This window comes from Aquarana catesbeiana, linkage group LG03, assembly GCF_042186555.1.
Source record: "Aquarana catesbeiana isolate 2022-GZ linkage group LG03, ASM4218655v1, whole genome shotgun sequence".
NCBI classification, from domain to species: Eukaryota; Metazoa; Chordata; class Amphibia; order Anura; family Ranidae; genus Aquarana; species Aquarana catesbeiana.
Genome location: NC_133326.1, coordinates 691,521,698 through 691,542,229, shown reverse-complemented (window position 1 = coordinate 691,542,229; position 20,532 = coordinate 691,521,698). Strand labels below are relative to the sequence as shown.

General features: G+C 43.8%; 1 protein-coding gene across 1 annotated transcript in view; it reads right to left on the bottom strand.

The window, feature by feature from the left end:
- Positions 1-20,532, bottom strand: part of LOC141133578 (NXPE family member 3-like) — an 84,475-nt gene that overhangs the window by 19,585 nt on the left and 44,358 nt on the right. The gene's annotated exons all lie outside the window — the stretch shown is intronic.

Below are 20,532 nucleotides of genomic sequence, written 5' to 3'. Positions count from 1 at the left end.
GCCAGTCAAGTTCCTCCACCCCAAACTCACTCATCCATGTCTTTATGGACCTTGCTTTGTGCACTGGTGGACAGTCATGTTGGAACAGGAAGGGGTTTTCCCCAAATTGTTCCCACAAAGTTGGGAGCATGAAATTGTCCAAAATGTCTTGGTATGCTGACACCTTAAGAGTTCCCTTTACTGGAACTAAGGGGCCAAGCCCAACCCCTGAAAAACAACCCCCACACCATAATCCCCCCCTCCACCAAATGATTTAGACCAGTGCACAAAGCAAGGTCCATAAAGACATGAATGAGCGTGTTCGGGATGGAGGAACTTGTCTGACCTGCACAGAGTCCTGACCTCAACCCGATAGAACACCTTTGAGATGAATTAGAGCGGAGACTGCGAGCCAGGCCTTCTCGTCCAACATCAGTGCCTGTTATACAGTGCCTTAAAAACGCATTCATACCCCTTGAAATTTTCCACATTTTGTCATGTTATAACCAAAAACGTAAATGTATTTTATTGGGATTTTATGTGATAGACCAACACAAAGTGGCACATAATTGTGAAGTGGAAGAAAAATGATAAATGGTTTTCAAAATTTTTTACAAATAAATATGTGAAAAGTGTGGGGTACATTTGTATAGCGCCCCCCTGAGTCAATACTTTGTAGAACCCCCTCTCACTGCAATTACAGCTGCAAGTCTTTTTGATGATGTCTCTACCAGCTTTGCACATCTAGAGACGGACATTTTTGCTCATTCTTCTTTGCAAAATATCTCAAGCTCTGTCAGATTGGATGGAGAGCGTCTGTGAACAGCAATTTTCAAATCTTGCCACAGATTCTCAATTGGATTTAGGTCTGGACTTTGACTGGGCCATTCTAACACATGAATATGCTTTGATCTAAACTATTCCATTGTAGCTCTGGCTGTATGTTTCGGGTCGTTTTCCTGCTGGAAGGTGAACCTCCTCCCCAGTCTCAAGTCTTTTGCAGACTGTAACAGGTTTTCTTCTAAGATTCCCCTGTATTTGGCTCCATCCATCTTCCCATCAACTCTGACCAGCTTCCCTGCCCCTGCTGAAGAAAAGCATCCCCACAACATGATGCTGCCACCACCATGTTTTACAGTGGGCAGGGCCGTCTTTAATATTGATTGGACCCTGGGCAAACATTTTATTGCCCCCCGCTCCATGTAATTTTGCATACTCACCTGCTCTGAGACATACACTAAATAGCAGCTAGACTCAGTTCACTGAATCAAATCAGGCAGCGATTGCGATTGATCACCAGAGGTTACAGTGTTTTATTACCACTCACTGGCTGGCTGCTAGAGGTTACAGCACACATTATGGCTCACTGATTATTTGCTAGAGTTTACAGCACATGACTTCTGCTTATTGATTGGTTACTAGAGATTACTGTACATCAATACTGCTCACTGATTGGTTTCTAGGTTGCTAGATGTTACTGCACATCCTTACCGCTCAATGATTGGCTGCAAGAGGTTAGTGCACATCATTACTGCTTACTGGTTGGTTGCTAAAAGATAAAGCACATCATCTCCTCACTGCCTGCACATCATGGACTGGGGAGGTGAGGGGACCCATCAGTAGACAGAAAACTCCTAGGGATCCTAGGACTCCTGGGATCAGTGGCAATGCTGGGGGAAGGGGGAGTGTAATCAGTGGCAATGCTGGGGGGTTGATGGGATCAGTGGCAGTGGTGGGGGGGAATGGGATTAGTTAGGAGGCAGTACACTATGGCAAATTCTGAATCATGTAGAGCAAACATCTTTGGAAACCTGGAAATCTTTGGCAAGTATATAGTGGGGGATTCTACACTGACCACCAGTGTGAGGGGGGATTCTACACTGACCACCAATGTGAGGGGGGATTTACACTGACCACTAATGTGAGGGTGAATTTGCACTGACCACTATGCAATGGGGTATTTTACGCCACCCAACCAATATAAAGAGGGATTTCTACACTGACACCAATGTAATATAAGTATTTACACCAACCACCAGTGTAAGGGGGAATATACAATGACCTCCATGTAAGCGGGAATTTACACTGACAAACCATTGTTGAGGAGATTTGTACTGACCACCAATGTAAGGTGACACTTCTACACTGACCACCAATGCAAAGGGGGATTTACAATGACTACCAATGTAAGGGCAATTCTGCACTTACCACCAATGTACACTGATCACCAATTTAATAAAGAATGTACACTGACCATCAATATAAGGGGGACCTTCACACTGGCCACTAGTGTGAATGAAAGGATTGTACACCAAGCCCCAATGTAATGAGAAGATTTACACTGACCACTAATGTAACTGAGACATTTAGCCTGCGTTCACACTTGTTTGTGTTGGGAACACATGCAGAATCACGTTCCTGACACCACAAAAGCGTGCTGCCCTTTAGCAGATACACAGAAGTGCCATTAATTAATGACACCCTCACACATCTGCTGAGATGTGCGTAATTCACATGCACCAAAATTCACAGTGCTGTGGCACCATGTTATTTTGAAGAAGGGTTCCACCTCCAATTTGCTTACCTTTGCAGAACAGGCTGATGTTAGGCTTAATGACCACAGTTATAGGCAGGACTTTCATGCATGCCCCTTTATCTCCCCAGTGGGCAGCATTCAGTATAGGTGATGGTGGATATGACCTCAGGGGGGCATGATATACATATGAATACTGCCTCTATTTACATATGAATGTCGCGGTCCACGACTATTTACAAATTAATGCATACATATTCCGGTTATTTACATGTAAACACAGGGTCTGCAGGTAAGTCATCTGTACATGACAATAGGGCAGAGCTGGGCAGGACTTTACATTGAGACGAGGGAATTTAAACTGGGATAGCTGGCAAGTATGAGACAGCTGCTTTGGGGCCCAGGGCCCCTTTTGCCCCACCTTAAATACTGCCCTGGCGGTGGGGATGGTGTGTTCAGGGTGATGGGCAGTGTTAGTTTTCCGCCACACATAGCATTTTGCTTTTAGGCCAAAAAGTTCAATTTTGGTCTCATCTGATCAGAGCACCTTCTTCCACGTGTTTGCTGTGTCCCTCACATGGCTTCTCATAAACAGGACTTCTTATGGCTTTCTTTCAACAATGGCTTACTTCTTGCCACTCTTCCATAAAGACCAGATTTGTGGAGTTCACGACTAATAGTTGTCCTGTGGACAGATTCTCCCACCTGAGCTGTGGATCTCTGCAGCTCCTCCAGAGTTACCATGGGCCTCTTGGCTGCTTCTCTGATTAATGCTCTCCCTGTCTGTTTAGGTGGACGGTCATGTCTTGGTAGGTTTGCCGTTGTGCCATAGTCTTTCCATTTTCGGATGATGGATTGAACAGTGCTCCCTGAGATGTTCAAAGCTTGGGATATTTTTTTATAACCTAAACCCTGCTTCAGCCTTCTCCACAGCTTTATCCCTAACCTGTCTGGTGTGTTCCTTGGCCTTCATGATGCTGTTTGTTCACGAAGGCTCTCTTACAAACCTCTGTGGGCTTCACAGAACAGCTGTATTTATACTGAGATTAAATTACACACAGGTGGACTCTATTTTCTAATTAGGTGACTTCTGAAGGCCATTGGTTCCACTAGATTTTAGTTAGGGGTATCAGAGAAAAGGGGGCTGAATACAAATGCACGCCACGCTTTTCACATATTTATTTGTAAAAAAAATTACATTACGTTTTTTACGTTTTTGGTTGTAACATGACAAAATGTGGAAAATGTCAAGGGGTATGAATACTTTTTCAAGGCACTGTATATGGTTGGACAGAAGCCTGATATGTGCACAGACAGGTTCACTGCTGACTTAGCATTTTTTTAACTTATCTGAAGGAATGGTTGAAACACAGTCAATAAATGCAATACATGAAACAGAAACAGCTGTATAGGGGCTTAAAACTGGGTGAGGAACAGCCTCACTCTGCTACTAAGGTGAGGTTGTGGAAGACAGTTTCCATGTCACAGGTCACACACCATGGACAGACTGGGGTTTCAAGATGTGCTGTTAATGTTTTTTTGAAGAAGCTCAAAGAAATTGTCAATGTTGAGGAACGTAGACGCAGTGGTCAGCCAAGGAAACTTAATGCAGCAGATGAAAGACACATCATGCTTACTTCCCTTCAACATCAGAAGATGTCCAGCAATGCCATCAGCACATTACTGGTGGAAACAAGTGGGACCCAGGTACCCCCATCTACTGTCCTGAGAAGTCTGGCCAGAAGTGTTCTTCAAAGAAGAATTGAGGACAAAAAGCCTTACCTTCAACATAGAACCAAGGCTACGAGACTCAACTATGCACAATAACATAGGAACTGGGGTGCAGAAAAATGGCAGCAGGTGCTCTGGACTGATGAGTTAAAATTTTAAATATTTGGCTCTAGCAAGAGGCAGTTTGTTTGTGGAAGGCCTGGAGAGCGGTACAATAATAAGTGTCTGCAGGCAACAGTGAAGCATGGTGGAGGTTCCTTGCAAGTTTGGGGCTGCATTTCTGCAAATGGAGTTGGAGATTTGGTCAGGATCAATGGTGACCTCAATGCTGAGAAATACAGGCAGATACTTATCCATCATGCCATTAATGAGGTGTGTGATTGGCCCCCAGATTTATTCTGCACCAGAACAACGACACCAAACATACCGACAATGTCATTAAGAACTATCTTCAGTGTAAAGAAGAAGGAATCCTGGTTTTGCCACCACAGAGTCCTGATCTCAACATCATGTAGTCTGTCTGGGATGACATGAACAGACAGAAGTATTTGAGACAGCCGACATTCACAGAAGATCTGTGCTTAGTTCTTTAAGATGTTTGGAACAACCTACCTGTCGAATTCCTTCAAAAATTGTGTGGAAGTGTACCTGGAAGAACTGATGCTGGTTTGAAGGCAAAGGGTGGTCACACCAAATATTGATTTGATTTGGATTTCTCTCCTGTTCATTTACTTTCCATTTTGATAATTGATAAAAAATAAACTATTAATGTGACGGGAGTCACTTTTGGGGTGGGGGGCTTGTGGAACCCAGCTTACCTTGGAGAGCACTGGAATCTCCTTGTCCAGCTCCCCCGGCTACTCCTGTGTGTAAATCACCTTGTGTCTATTAGGGGCACAGGGTGACCAAGAACCCCAGTCTGATCTGCACTAGTCAGACTCACTGTACAACGACATTAGAATATTATATATATATATATATATATATATATATATATATATATATATATATATATATATTTATATTGTATATTGCCCCATATACTGTTGTAGACTCTTAAGTAGATCGTTTCAGGTGTGACTGTATCCCATTGTTCTATTGTTTGTGTCTGCCTTGGGAGCAACCTATTATGGGATGTATATGTCTCTATGGATTAGCTGTGAGAGGGGAGGGGGGATTTCTCCATCAGTCCCTCTCACAGACATTTTACTGATGAGAAGTTCAAATACACCTTTATCATGCTACTGGTGGATGTAAAGTCTACCCGCCCTGTGTCATTATGCAAAGGAGGGGGGATTGTCCTCTGGGTGTATATCTGTGTGCCTTTGTTCAAATAAACAGTTCATGTTCCAGCTTTGCAGCCAAACGAGTCCTGCCTAGTTCTTGGTTGTAATAAGCGGCTATAATATCTAATATCTGTAGTCAGACTGGAGGAAGCGGTATATGATGGAAGCACTCAATCGGAGTGTGGGACGTTCCGTTACAATTAACACTTCTATCTCTGAAAGCATTCTTCATTTACAACATTTTCTCACACCCGCCTAAAACTTTTGCACCGTAGTGTATCTCTCATCTTGGGGAACCTAATTTACCTCATGCGTGTGAAGTTGATGGCCAAGGTGATATATAAAGGCTGATTTACCAAAACCGAAGAGTGCAAAATCTGGTGCAGCTCTGCATAGAAACCAATCAGGTTCCAGATTTTTTTGTCAAATATTAATTGAAGAAGCTGAAGTCAGAAGCTGTTTGGCTACCACGCACAGCTAAATCACATTTTGCACTCTCCAGTTTTATTAAACCAACCCCATAGAGATCTGCTACTGATATATAAAGTGTAATATGCTGATCTTAACTAAGGCATATTGATCTGGTGATTCCCAGTGTGTTGGGGAGAGGTAGAAGCATAAATACACTGAGTGGAATTTCTGTGGAAGATTTGTGGCTTCATTGTACTTCAATATTGAAGAATTTGTTTGTGGACTATTATTTGCAAATTCAAGCACTGGGTGTTTTTAGAGACTTGCATACTGTACATTATTTTAGTATTATTTGTTCACTGCACCACTTTTTGTTTGGAATTTCTTGCAAGACATCCTTTTCCACCATAGTGTAAAAATGGACAGAATTTACCAACAAGGTTTAACTTCCATAGACTTCAATGGGTTTGTCGCCAAGTTATTATTATTATTATTATTATTATTATTATTATTATTATTATTAGGTTAGCAGGGCTCTGCTCATGAAAGTTCACAACCTAAAAAGGGGGGTCAAGCAATACAAAAGGTAATAATTATGTCCTAAAAAGTTCAATTTAGTAGGTGGAGGTTGGATAGGTTTTTTAATAGCGACAAGTTTTTAGGGAACACCTAAAGGCAGATAGAGTAGGAGATGATCAGACAGATTGGGGTAGGGAGTGTTAGAAAATGGGAGAAGCTCTAGAGAAGTCCTGGAGGTAAGGATGAAAGGAGGTGATGTAGGAGCTAGAGAGCAGGAGGTCTTGGGAGGAATGAAGAGGACAATTTGGCTAATAGTTTCAGATGAGGTTGGTGATGTAGCTCAGGGCAGAGTTATGGATGACTTTGTATGTTATTAGTAAGCTATAAGTCGGGGTTTGTCAGACCTCAGGCAGGATACTTCAATCCAAACCCAGGCAGATTTAGTTATCACTAATTATTAATTAGGGATGAGCTGACAGTTCTATCTGAACTTAGCTTCAGGCTTAATTTTGGCTGTTCATGGACGAAAGCCTAAACTTTTAAGTTTGACCCCGTTCGGTGGTTGCCCAAACCCATATATAGTATAAAGAGTATTTCTACTGCTTCTTTGTTGTGTATATATTACAGCTTCCTGCTGTCATTGGTTCCAAAAGTATCCCTAGGAATCCCTGACATCACTGGGAATCCCTGCCAACTACTGTAGGTAAAGAAGAGTTTATCTTGTAGTCTACACAGTAGACCATTGAGAGAGAGAAAAAGAAATAGCACAATGAGCCCGTAAAGTGTGTTGCAATGCAATAGAATATGCTGGTTGGAGGAGAGAGTGGAATAACTAAGAGATGAACTAATCAATGTGCTGCTTCTCCTTCCACTGTCCAGTCACAAGGTGGAGTTGTGGGACCTGTAAGTCAAAGTAAAGCTGCAGCAGAATAAATCAGGTATCCTCTTCTGCCATTCAGAAATGATCCGTGTGGCAAAGCTGTGATGGACAGAAATAAAATTCCTGTAATAATTAGCTATTTCCCTGAAGTTTAGTTTTAAAGGAGAAGTACAGCCAACACTTGTCTGGCTGCACTTTTTCTGTGGATCACAGGAGTGCAGTTTGTTCTACACTCCTGTGACCCGTTTTTCAGCATACAGGGGGCTGAAACCCACTGTCGGCTGACACCACAGGTCCAGTCCAGGCTGGGGAAAGATTGCGACCATATGGTCAGGATCCACCCAGATGCCTGCACCTGTGTTCTATCAGATTACCGCTACTCATCAGATTGTGCAAAGGAAGTGACGTTCTGACCAAAAAATACTTACTGCGCATGCGCAATGCGTTCCACCATGTGTTCCACGGCGTGCTATGTGTTCCACACACTTTATAATCTGAGGGGTAGCAGTATTCTGATAGAACACCCATGCGGACATCTTAGTACACCCACCTACGTTTTGAATTGCAGAGTAATTTTAGCAATAAAGTGGGCGTATATAAATCAATATCACAGATATCAATATACTATATTTATTTATATGCGCTCACTTTATTGCTAAAATTACTCTGAAATTCAAGACATAGCTGAGTGTAGTAAGATGTCCGCATGGTGTCTATTCCACTGCGGAACTAGAACCACCACTAGGGGGCGAGAGTGTCCCCTGTGAGAGGAGAATGTGTCTTCAATGCAGGAAGGGCGGTGTTCTATCAGAATACTGCTACCCGTCAGATCATAAAGTGTGTGGAACGCATCGCCCTGTGGAAAGCATGGTGGAATGTCACTTCCGTTGCAAAAAGGGTAGAGGTAATCTGTTAGAACACCAGCACCTGGCTCAGCCTCTCAGCAAGCCGCTGAGAGGCTGAGCTGGTCGCTCCCGCCCCCTCCACAGCCTGGCACTCCAGTGAGCGGTGGGTGGGGGGCAGAGCAAAGAGCTGGTGACTGACAGTCACCAGCTCTTTGCCCAGGGATCTGTGAGCCAAGTGATTGGCAGTGTTAGATCACTCTATTCTCAGTGTTAGAGGTGTCGGGGGACAGATGCAGCATCCACCTAGGTAAGTATGATTCTGAAAAAAACCCATACATCTCTTTTAAAGCCTAAATCCAGGTTTCTTGTGACTTTAAATAGTTGATTTGGGCCAAGCTGGTCCTAGCTAACTATTTCCTTCATAAACAGTTGCACCCACTGGGACCGCTGTATAAACTGTATGTAGTATCAGTTACATACAGTATACCCCACTGTGTTTTGGCAGCAGGTTGTAGACCTCTTGTCCATCTCCTGAAATAAAATTGAGTTGGGTTGAGCGCTACTTAGCCATTCACAGAAAGCTTTGTATTTCATTAATGAATACAAGGCTTTCTTTGATTGACTGAGGGGGGATCTTGTGACATCATCTGCCCACCGTTCCACCTCAGCCAATCAGAGGAAGCCCAGTATTTATTAATTAAATACAAGTTTTCCTGTGAATGGCTGAGCAGCGCTGAGCTGGACTTAATTTTGCTCAAAGAATGGGACTGGAAGTCCCCATACTGCTGCTGTATACTGTATGTAGCTGATACAGTTTATACAGAGCTCACAGCGGGTGCATCTGTTAGTAAAGGAAATAGTTTGGACCAGCTTGGTCCAAACAAACTATCTAAAGTAACAAGAAACCTGGTACACACGAATAGTTTTTTTTTCTTTGAACCGACTGGCAGATGAACGAAGTTCAATAGTTCCGGTCGGAGCCGTTGTACTAATGATCCGACGTTAGTACAGCGACCTCCACTGCTAAGCTGTTGTGTTCTTGCAGCCCCCCCGCCAGGACACTCCGGTCAGCGCTCTCAGTCATTGGCTGAAAGCACTGATCTAGAGCAGGTCGGCTGCTGGTTTTCCAGCATGTTCATCCGACTGTTGGACCGGCTGACATAGACACGGGCCGATGTCTCCTGACATTCGGCTTGTGTGTACTAGGCATAAGGCTTTAAAGCTGATTAAGTCTCTCTTTGCAACCAACTTCTCTTTCCCCTGTTGCTAAGGCAGGTTAAAGCAAGTAAAGGAGATTAGACAGGTCCACATGGTTGAAAACCAAACATCTGGAGGTCTATTTTAAATCTGATGAATCAGGTAAAATGCAATAAGGCAGCACGTGATACCCATTTATTTGAACCATCTGATCTACAATATACCTCCTGATGCTTGTTGAGTAACTACATGGATCTGCGTTCTTTACCTATAGTGCATGCGTAAGCTCTATTTAGTGTAGCACCCTCTTACATAGCTGCTAGGTTAGGTACATTTGGTTCACTGTAATCACTTGAGCTGCATGTGATTGTTTTGGTCTGTTCTGTCTTTCACTATCTGCAGGGTTGGATGCTTCTGACTGTCTGTTTGGAGGGTTCTGGAAGAAAGTGGGCCAGCAGAGTCAAATCAGCAGCTGAATATTTATGCAGCCCTAGCCAATTGCTGGGGATAGGTGCCCAGATGGCATCCTGGAGGAAGCATAGATACTCTGAGACTTGGACAGAGGTGTTCTTGTCCTGGAGGAGGAGATCCCATTCTTGAGGTCTGCTACCCTTCTGGGCAGACCTACCATGTGTTCATTGAAGTCCCAGCTATACTACCTGGGGGGGGGGCTGTTCTGCTAAAAGTTTGCTGGAGCTGACTAAGGTTCTTTCTTTTTGAGATCTGGTCTGGTGAATCACACAAGGGATGTCTGGAAGATATTGGAAGAAGACACTCAATTATCCAAGGACATTAAAGAGTATAGACCGGCACGAGAGATCACAGTGACGGTTTGCTGCTACCATCCTTCTTGTACTAGAATCAGCGTTGCTCAAAGAGGACATTGTCTACAGTATCCTGGTATAGTTCAGCCCAATATTTCCCGCAAGTAAGGACTGTGCTCAGATTCTTAGGAGGGACACTAGTGTCTTCAAGTCATTGCTTAAAGTTCCTGGGAAATCTCACAGTTACCCTACACCTACCCAAATTCATTTTTTTTTTTCAATAAAACATCAGAAAAGCATACCTTCCTGAATACCCTCCTGAATACTGAGCCAAGAGAGTGACTGTGATTGTGTGCTGTCTGTGGACGCAACTACTAGGCAAGAGCCTAGGGACCTAAACCAAGGGCTCCTACAAGAGTGAGCGCTACATTAGTATAAAGCATGTTAAATACTTTTTGCTGCCTGCATGTACCCCAATCATGGCTGGTCCAAGACATTGTGGTGCCTGGGTCCAAGAATGAAATGCTGCCCCCCCCCAAAAAAAAAGAACTCACACTCACCAAAAGGCCCCCACATTTATTATTTTATATCATTAAAACTAAAATTCAATTCATCAGGAAGTCAGATTCTACACTAAACACATAAGTGTGAACCTAGGTTAAGGGCTAGTGTAGTATATAGACAGGCTAGGGTAGTATAAAGACAGGCTAGGGTATATAGACAGGCTAGTGTAGTGTATAGACAGGCTAAGGTATATAGACAGGCTAAGGTAGTATATAGGCAGGCTAAGGTAGTATATAGACAGGCTAAGGTATATAGACAGGCTATGGTATATAGACAGGCTAGTGTAGTATATAGACAGGCTAGAAAGGTATATAGACAGGCTAGTGTAGTATATAGACAGGCTAGATTGGTATATAGATAGGCTAGATTGGTATATAAACAGGCTAGTGTAGTATATAGACAGGCAGTGTATATAGACAAGCTAGTGCAGTGTATAGACAGGCTAGTGTAGTGTATAGACAGGCTAGGGTATATGAACAGGCCAAGGTATATAGACAGCTAAGGTAGTATATAGACAGGCTAGTGTAGTATATAGACAGGCTAAGGTGTATAGACAGGCTAGGGTATATAGACAGGCTAGTGTAGTATATAGACAGGCTAGAGTGGTATATAGACAGGCTAGATTGGTATATAGACAGGCTAGTGTAGTATATAGACAGGCTAGAGTGGTATATAAACAGGCTAGATTGGTATATAGACAGGCTAGAGTGGTATATAGACAGGCTATAGTGGAATATAGACAGGCTAGATTGGTATATAGACAGGCTAGTGTCGTATATATACAGGCTAGGGTAGTATATGGACAGGCTAGGGTAGTATATAGACAGGCTAGGGTAGTATATAGACAGGCTGAGGCTAGGGTATATAGACAGGCTAGTGTAGTATAGCGACAGGCTAGGGTAGTAAATGGATAGGCTAGAGTAGTATATGCACAGGCTATTGTAGTATATAGATAGGCTAGGGTAGTATATAGTCAGGCTAGTGTAGTATATAGACAGGCAAGGGTATACAGACAGGCTAGTGTATATAGACAGGCTAGTTTACATAGACAGGTTAGTGTAGTATGTAGACAGGCTAGGGTATATAGACAGACTAGTGTATTATATAGACAGGCTAATGTATAGAGACAGGCTAGGGTGTACAGGCAGGCTACTAGGGTATATATATATATATATATATATATATATATATATATATATATATGCTACTAAGGTATATAGACAGGCTAGGGTTTACAGACACGCTACAGTATACAGACAGGCTACTAGGGTATATAGACAGGCTGGGGTATACAGACAGGCCACTAGGGTATATAGACAGGCTGCTAGGGTATAGAGACAGGCTACTAGGGTACACAGACAGGCTGCTATGGTATACAGACAGGCTACCAGGGTATATAGACAGGCTAGGGTATAAAGACAGGCTACTAGGGTCAAGCTATATAGTCAGGCTACTAGGGTATATAGACAGGCTAGGGTATAAAGACAGGCTACTAGGGTCAGGGTGTACAGACAGGCTAGGGTATAAAGACAGGCTACTAGGGTATAGCGACAGGCTAGGGTATACAGACAGGTTACTAGGGTATATAGACATGCTAGGGTATACATACAGGCTACTAGGGTATACAGACAGGCTACTAGGGTATATAGACAGGCTCCTAGGGTATACAGACAGGCTACTAGTCTATACTGACAGGCTAGGGTATTTAGACAGGCTCTTAGGGTATACAGACAGGCTACTAGGCTACACTGACAGGCTAGGGTATTTAGACAGGCTACTAGGGTATACAGACAGGCTAGGCTATATAGACAGCCTAGGGTATATAGATAGGCTACTAGGGTATATAGACAGGCAACTAGGGTATATAGACAGGCTAGGGTATATAGACTGGTTAGGGTATATAGACAGGCAACTAGGGTATATAGACAGGCTACTAGGGTATACAGAGAGGCTACTAGGGTATATAGACAGGTTAGGGTAATATATGCATAGCTTTCTTGTGCTGTGTATGGTCCCTCCCTCTACCCCTCCCTCTTCCAAGCTGGGCTGACCCTGTCACCCGTCCAGATCACTCAGGAATGTTCAGGAATGGGGTGTCAGTGGAAGATCAAGGGATCTCGGTGCTGGATCGGCTGATCAGTATGCTGACTCTCTACACTTCTCCATGACTTCTCCCTCCCTCCATGGCCTGCACTCACCTGGCACCACCCCTGTTCATCAGGAGCTCGTATGAGAAATTTCTATCATAAGGATGGAGCAATGAGGAGAGTCTCTCTCACACTCATCTCTGGCTTCTGGCTGTCACTGAATCATGAGAGTGCCACGTCTGTACAGGACAGCGCTGTGTCAGGCAGCCTGCATAACTCTAACTGAGTCTGCACCCACTGCGGATCGTGTAGCTAGAGGTGGCCCTGCTCTGCAGCCCCTCTCAACTTGCCGCCTGGGTCCCATGGACCCACTGGGAGCCATGGTGGGGCCAGCCCTGACCCCAATTACTGCAACAAAGGATATGTATTATATCCTGGATTGTACATCTCATTTGTTGCTTGTTTGAAGAATACTCCTTAGTCGCGAGCGAGATGTGTAACCATCTATGGAAGAGTTGATCGACTCGTAATGGTATTACTGTTTTGTGTATTGGTCTAGGCAAGGCCTTCAAACTATGATGCATGTGCTACAGAGTGGATATGTTTTTTCCATCCCAGCAGCTTAATGGGCAAAATTGGGATTATCTGCTTTAGCACAATTCTGCCAATTGTAAAATCTATTTAACCAAAATTACTGCACTCATCCCTATAGGCACATTATGTTATATTCTGCTCTTCCTTAGAGTTTTGTTTCATCATCTTAACACCTTTACACCTCAGGGTAAAACAAACGTTAATGCCTAAACACAATTTTGCAACTTTGACATGTGTTAGTAAAACTGTACATATCATCACAACTACTTTGTGCATCCAGGTGGATTATACCGCATTTTATTCAGGACAAATTGGGCTTTCATTTGGTGGAAAATGGTAATGGACATCTCCTAATTTTTTTTTTTATCATCAAAGGAAAACTGTCCCAAAATAGTAAAATAAATATATATTTTTTAAATGTACCTTATATTTCTAGCTACTACCACAACCTATCACCAAGAACAAGCCAAATTAAATTCTCCTGCTCCTGATGATCGCAGCGATACTAAATATCCGAGTGTTAAAAAAACTTGGAAATGGAACAGGGGACTTTAAAGGTGCCTGAAAAAATTAAAAACTTTCATGTGTAATATATAATGATACATTATATTAAATACATTTGTTAAAAACGATATAAACAATATTCCTGATAAAAAAAATGTGATCAGACCAAAGCAATAGTATATCTACTGCACAAAAATGTATTTCTCCACGTTTCGCTAAAGTATATAGCTTCTTCAGGAGATTCGTAATTGTCTGTGTACGGCGTATTTACCCAAAAATTATTTCAGGTCAGTATGCGAACACACCAGGGCCTCTGGACCGCCAAAGATTGAGGATATCAGTGTGTCATAGGAGAACCAAAGTGCCCATATAGAGATCTATAACACATACAAAGCTGGTTTAGCAGATTTGGAAGCTGTAGTTTCCTTCATCGACCAACATTCACAGCAAAAGAGAAAGGGACAGTCCAGAAATAAATATCAAACTGCATTCATTTCCAAAGGCATCAGACTTTCTTAACTTCCAAATCAGCTGAAAAGGGTGCAGAGGCTAGAGTGGGGCTCCTGGGTCTTAGCTAAGACCACCCCCCATGCGTTCACCCAGGAGCCCCACAATAGTTCTCCTATGACACACTGATAACCTCAATATTTGATGGCCCGGAGGCCCAGGTTTGTTCGCATACTGACCTGAAATTAATTTCGGGTGAATACGCTGTACACAGATGTAGCGCTTACCCGGAAGGAGCGGCTGATTAATCATTATATCCGTAATTCACGTTTACCACCCAGCCCATCGCAACCCATAAAATCAGAAACAGTCCTTATTGTATTTTTCTCTTGCTTTTATTAAGCAACATAAACTGGGATAGGAGAAGGGTTTTCTGAGATGCTCTTTTGTTACTTCAATATCTTTTCTGTTTCTTTCATGCAAAGACTTAGAACATTACGGATAGTAGGAAATCACTCTATGTGATTTCTTCATCAGGGAAGATGGAAGTAGATTTTGATAGAGAATAATTGATAAAGAGTCACTCTGAATAACTTCTTCATCTGCATAACTTTTTAAGGACAGTCTGTCTTCTATATGTGAACTTGCAGCTTTACCGCCACCTTTTTACCACTACTTCCCATCTGCATGGTACTTCCAAGTTGGGCTAAAGAAGAGATTACTCTGAATAACTCCTCCCGCCTGACTGATTGGAATCCCGGGGCATTGTTGAACCCAAAGTCACAGGCCATAATCACCTGTCTCACTGACTTGCGTACCAACATCCCTCAGCCTCTGGTAGTACCCTTCCCTTGGGCTTTCACTCACGTGATCAATAGTCCATGTGCCACTCATAAACAATCAATCGCCTAGTTGTCTTCCACTTAGTTCTACTTCTTCTGCATGGTTTCTCCATCCCTTGTCTCCTTTATGGCACGTTCCCTTCCCCGCAGGGGCGTCCAATGACACCAGCGACTACATGCTGTACGGTGTCACTAGCTCTGCTACGAGTCCCGGTCCAGCCCCCCACCCTCCTCGCAGGGGGGGCTCCTTTGGCTCCCCAGAGGGGGGACCTCTCGCTCCGAACTCTGCACAGAAACTCGACTACTCTCTGACCATGTGACCTGGCTTTTATATGAGAGTCCCGCCTCCTGCCAAACAAATTAATGATTGGCCAGAACTCACATACAAACTACCTGTCACTCAAATCCCAAATAAACAAACAGGCCTGCTGCAATGGTACAAGCCTGCCTAAATATACCTGCAAGTATAAGCTAGCAAAAAGAGTCACCTACATAAAAGTAGGTGCCCGCTACACAGACAATTACAAATCTCCTGAAGAAGCTATATACATTAGCGAAACATGTCGAGAAATACGTTTTTGTGCAGTAGATAGCTTTGGTCTGATCACATTATTTTATCAAGAAGATTGTTTATATCTTTTTTTAACCACTTCGCGCCCACGCTATAGCCGAAAGACGGCTGCAGCGCGGACGCTATCTGCCGGGTGGCCGTCCCTGGACGTCCTGCTATTTATTTCCGCGATGCGCGCCCGCGGGAAGTTTTGTGCTGGCCGTGTCCCTTGGACACAGCCAGTCACAGATCGCTGAAAACAGCCAATCATAGCGGCCATTTTCAGTGCGATCGGCAGTGCCAATGAGAGATGATCTTAAATGTAAACATATGAGATCATCTCTCGTTGCCGGCTCTCCCTCCTCACACAGAGACCGCGTGTGAGGAGGGAGAGCGACCTGTGCTTTAGAGATTTATATTGTGAGTGAAAAAAACATATACTATAAAATATCAGTGCCATCTGTCAGTCCCATCTGCCAGTGCCATCTGTCAGTCCCATCTGTCAGTCCCATCTGTCAGTGCCATCTGCCAGTGCCATCTGCCAGTGCCAGTGCCATCTGCCAGTGCCTCTGTCAGTCCCATCTGTCAGTCCCATCTGCCAGTCCCATCTATCAGTGCCATCTGCCAGTGCCATCTGCCAGTGCCATCTGCCAGTCCCATCTGCCAGTCCCATCTGCCATCAGTGCCACCTGCCATCAGTTCCACCTGCCATCAGTGCCATCTGCTATCAGTGCCACCTGCCATCAGTTCCACCTGTCAGTACCATCTGTCAGTACTATCTGTCATTAGTGCCACCTGCCATCAGTTCTATCTGCCATCAGTGCCACCTGCCATCAGTGCAACCTGCCGTCAGTGCTATCTGTCAGTTCAACCTGTCAGTACCATCTGTCAGTACCACCTGTCAGTGCCACATGCCATCTGTTATCAGTGTCACCAGTGCCACGTATCAGTGTCATCAGTGTCACGTAAGTGTCACGTGTCATCAGTGCCACGTAAGAGTGCCAGCTATCAGTGTCACTTGTCATCAGTGCCTTCTGTCATCACCAACAATGGCTAGAAGATTATATTCAGCTGAGGAGGCGTACAATATTCTTGCGGGCGACGAGAGCAACGGGGAGCTCTCCGCTTCGGATTCCTCCTCATTTTCAGATTCTGAGTCTGACGTGGACTACGAGCCTGTCCTAACCAGTGGTACACTGACAGCCTCAGAGGAGGAGGATGAAAGTCCACCCGCCAGACGAAGGCGTACTGGTGAGGAGGCAGTGCCATCCACCAGCACCGCAGTGCCATCCACCAGCACCGCAGTACCTCGGCAAAGGCCACGTACCAGTGGGGTGTCACCTCAGTCCCAAAGGGTTAGGTCCCATGCCAGCCTTCCCTATTCCCTTCAAAACCCCTTGTGGCTGCCTCCTAATTCAGGAGAAGCTAACGTTCCCCCTTTCACTGCCCAGCCAGGAGTCCAGGTGGACACAGAAAATTTTTCCCCGATAGACTTTTTCCACCTTTTTTTTACTGAGGACATGCTTGCATCAATTGTGGCCCAGTGCAACAATTTATAGCAAGTAACCCAACGTCCTAATATGCCCGTCCCTACGAGTGGAGAGCCCTAACAGTGGAGGAGTTTAAAATTTTTTTGGGCCTCACATTCTGTATGGGACTAAACAGAAAAAATGAATTACGTTCTTATTGGTCTACCCTCCCCATCTACCACATGCCCATCTTTTTCTCAATAATGCCCAGGACCAGATATCTCATGATTATGAGATTCCTACACTATAACGACAATACCCAGTGCCCTCCCCGAAATCACCCAAATTTTGAGAAGCTTTTTAAAATTTGGCCCCTAATAAATTATTTTTCTGAAATCTTCCCCCAGTTGTTTACCCCAGACCAACACATATGTGTGGATGAGTCCCTTATCAAATTTTCTGGCAGGCTGGGCTTAAAACAATTTATTCCCACCAAAAGGGCCCGCTATGGGGTGAAGATGTACAAATTGTGCGATCATGCTACAGGGTATACCTATACCTTCATGGTATACGAAGGGAAGGACACCCAGCTACATCCCCCTAATTGCCCAGAATACATTGGATCGAGTGGGAAAGTCGTTTGGGAACTCATAAACCCACTCCTGGAGAAAGGCTACCATCTGTATGTGGACAATTTTTATTCTAGTTTGCCCCTGTTCCGAAACCTTCACAGAAAGAAGACTCCAGCATGCGGCACCGTAAGGACGAATCAGAAGGGCTTTCCTCAAAGCCTCGTCAACAAGAAGTTAAGAAGAGGGGAGGCGGAGAGCTTACGGAATGAGAAAATTCTGGCTGTGAAGTGGAGGGACAGAAGGGACGTCTACATGCTTTCATCGATCCACACCAATACATTTGTTGAGATCACCAGGAGGAATGGCCCAATTCTAAAGACAACATGTATCCATGAATACAACATGTATATGGGGGGTGTCGACTTCAACTACCAGATGCTCGAACCCTACCTTTCCACTAGAAGAACATACCAGTTGTATAAAAAAGTTTTTATTTATTTATTTAATTTGACCATATACAACACCTATGTAATTTATCGCAACTCCACTGACAGATGCAAACCCTTCCTTGGCTACCAGGAGGAAATCACCACTGCCCTTATATACCCGAACAGCCCACCAGAAAACATTAGATCCGATGTAATTAGCAGACTCTCTGAACGCCACTTTCCCGATAAAATCCCTCCCAGACCAACAGGCCAAAAACGTCAGAAAAAATGCCGGGTGTGCTCCAAACGAGGGGTGAGAAGAGACACCACTTATCATTGTCCCCAATGTCCTTCCAACCAACCAGACCTCTGCATAGTTGACTGTTTCCGCCGTTACCATACTTGACTAAATTATTAGTGAATTATGGTAAACATAACCCTCACTTCCTGCCATTTACCTTCACACCCCTTATGCCTCTACTTGCTCTGTAACTGACCCTGGCTTGTTATTCGACCACGCTTCTGCCTACCGATTCTGTTTATATCTCTGCCTGATCTGGAACTGACCCTGGACTGTTATTCGACCACGCTTCTGCCTACCAATTCTGTTTATACCTCTGCCTGATCTGGAACTGACTCTGGACTGTTATTCAGCCATGCTTCTGCCTACCGATTCTGTACATACATCTGCCTGATCTGGAACAGACCCTGGACTGTTTGACCATGCCTCTTGCCTGCCTCTTGGACTGATCTTGTACCCTGCCAGTGGACTAGTGGGATTCAGAACACAGGGATCTCACATACTGTATGTGAGGGGCTCCAGAATTGTTTTTCTGGATGAAGAAAACAATTTCATTTGTTTTCTCATTCCTAGATTAGGGTCTGGAGACTCAGAGGCTTCAAAGAGATTTGGGTGGGAGAAGCCTCTACCTCTGTCCCCATTCTGTCCTGAACGAGGCCCTACTTCTGCCTGCTGCCTGTAGGACCTATGCCATCATGCCTCTGCCTGTCGCATGAACTAACCACACCACATGGACCTGCCTACTACCAGGACCAATATATTGGCACTGCTGACAATCTCTGCCTGCACTGACCCTGGACTATATATGGACAGTATCCCTGCCTGCTGCCTGTACTGACTATGGACAGTATTCCTGCCTGTTGCCTGGAAAATTGCGTTTGCTTTTGCTGACCAAGTCCCTGCCTGCTGCCTGGACCAGTGCTATCCTCCTGTGTACAACTGCGCTACTACAACCACAGGTAATCTTTTGTTTACTCTTTGCTCAGCATAATGTATTTTGGGGTGTAATTCTTGGTATGTGAATGCTATGTGTCCCTAGAACAGCTGATGGTGTTCCTTGCATGTGTAAAAGTCTCACACATGTAGTATCGCCATACTCAGGAGGAGTAGCAGAATGTATTTTGGGGTGTCTTTTTTGCTATGTACGTGCTATGCGTTGGAAATATCCTATAAATGCACAACTTTGCGTAAAAAAATGCGTTTTCTTTTTTTTTCCACATTTTCCAAAAACTTCTGGAAAAAAATGAACCGTTCAAAAGACTCATTATGCCTCATAGTTTATACGTTGGGGTGTTAGCTTTCCAAAATGGGGTCACTTTGTGGGCGTTTCCATTGTCCTGGTGCTCCAGGGCCTTCAAAAGTGTAATAGGTGGTTGAGAAATGAGATGTGTAATTTATGCTCCTAGAACGCTTGATGGTGCTATTTCAATATTGGGCCTGGCCAGGCTGTGTAAAAGTCTCACACATGTGGTATGGCCATACTCAGGAGGAGTAGCAGAATGTATTTTGGGGGGTCATTTGTGGTATACACATGCCATGTGAGAGAAATAACCTATTACAATGACAATTTTGTGGGGAAAAAAAAAAATCTTCATTCTGCAAAGAATTGTGGGAAAAAAATGACAACATCAAAAACCTCACAATGCATCTTACTAAATACCTTGGAATGTCTACTTTCAAAAAAGGGGTCATTTGGGGGGTATTTGTACTTTCCTGGCTTGTTCGGGTCGCAAGAAATGAGATAGGCCCTCAGTACATCAGGTGTGATCAATTTTTTATGATTTGCACCACAGCTTGTAGACTCTCTAACTTTCACACAGACCAAATAATATCCACTAATTTCAGTTATTTTTACCAAAGATATGTAGCAGTATAAATTGTGGCCAAAATTTCTGAAGAAAAATTAATAATTTGCAAAATTTTATCACATAAACTAAGAAAAATGCGTTTTTTTTTTCAAAATTTTCGGTCTTTTTTCATTTATAGCACAAAAAAATAAAAAACCCAGAGGTGATCAAATACCACCAAA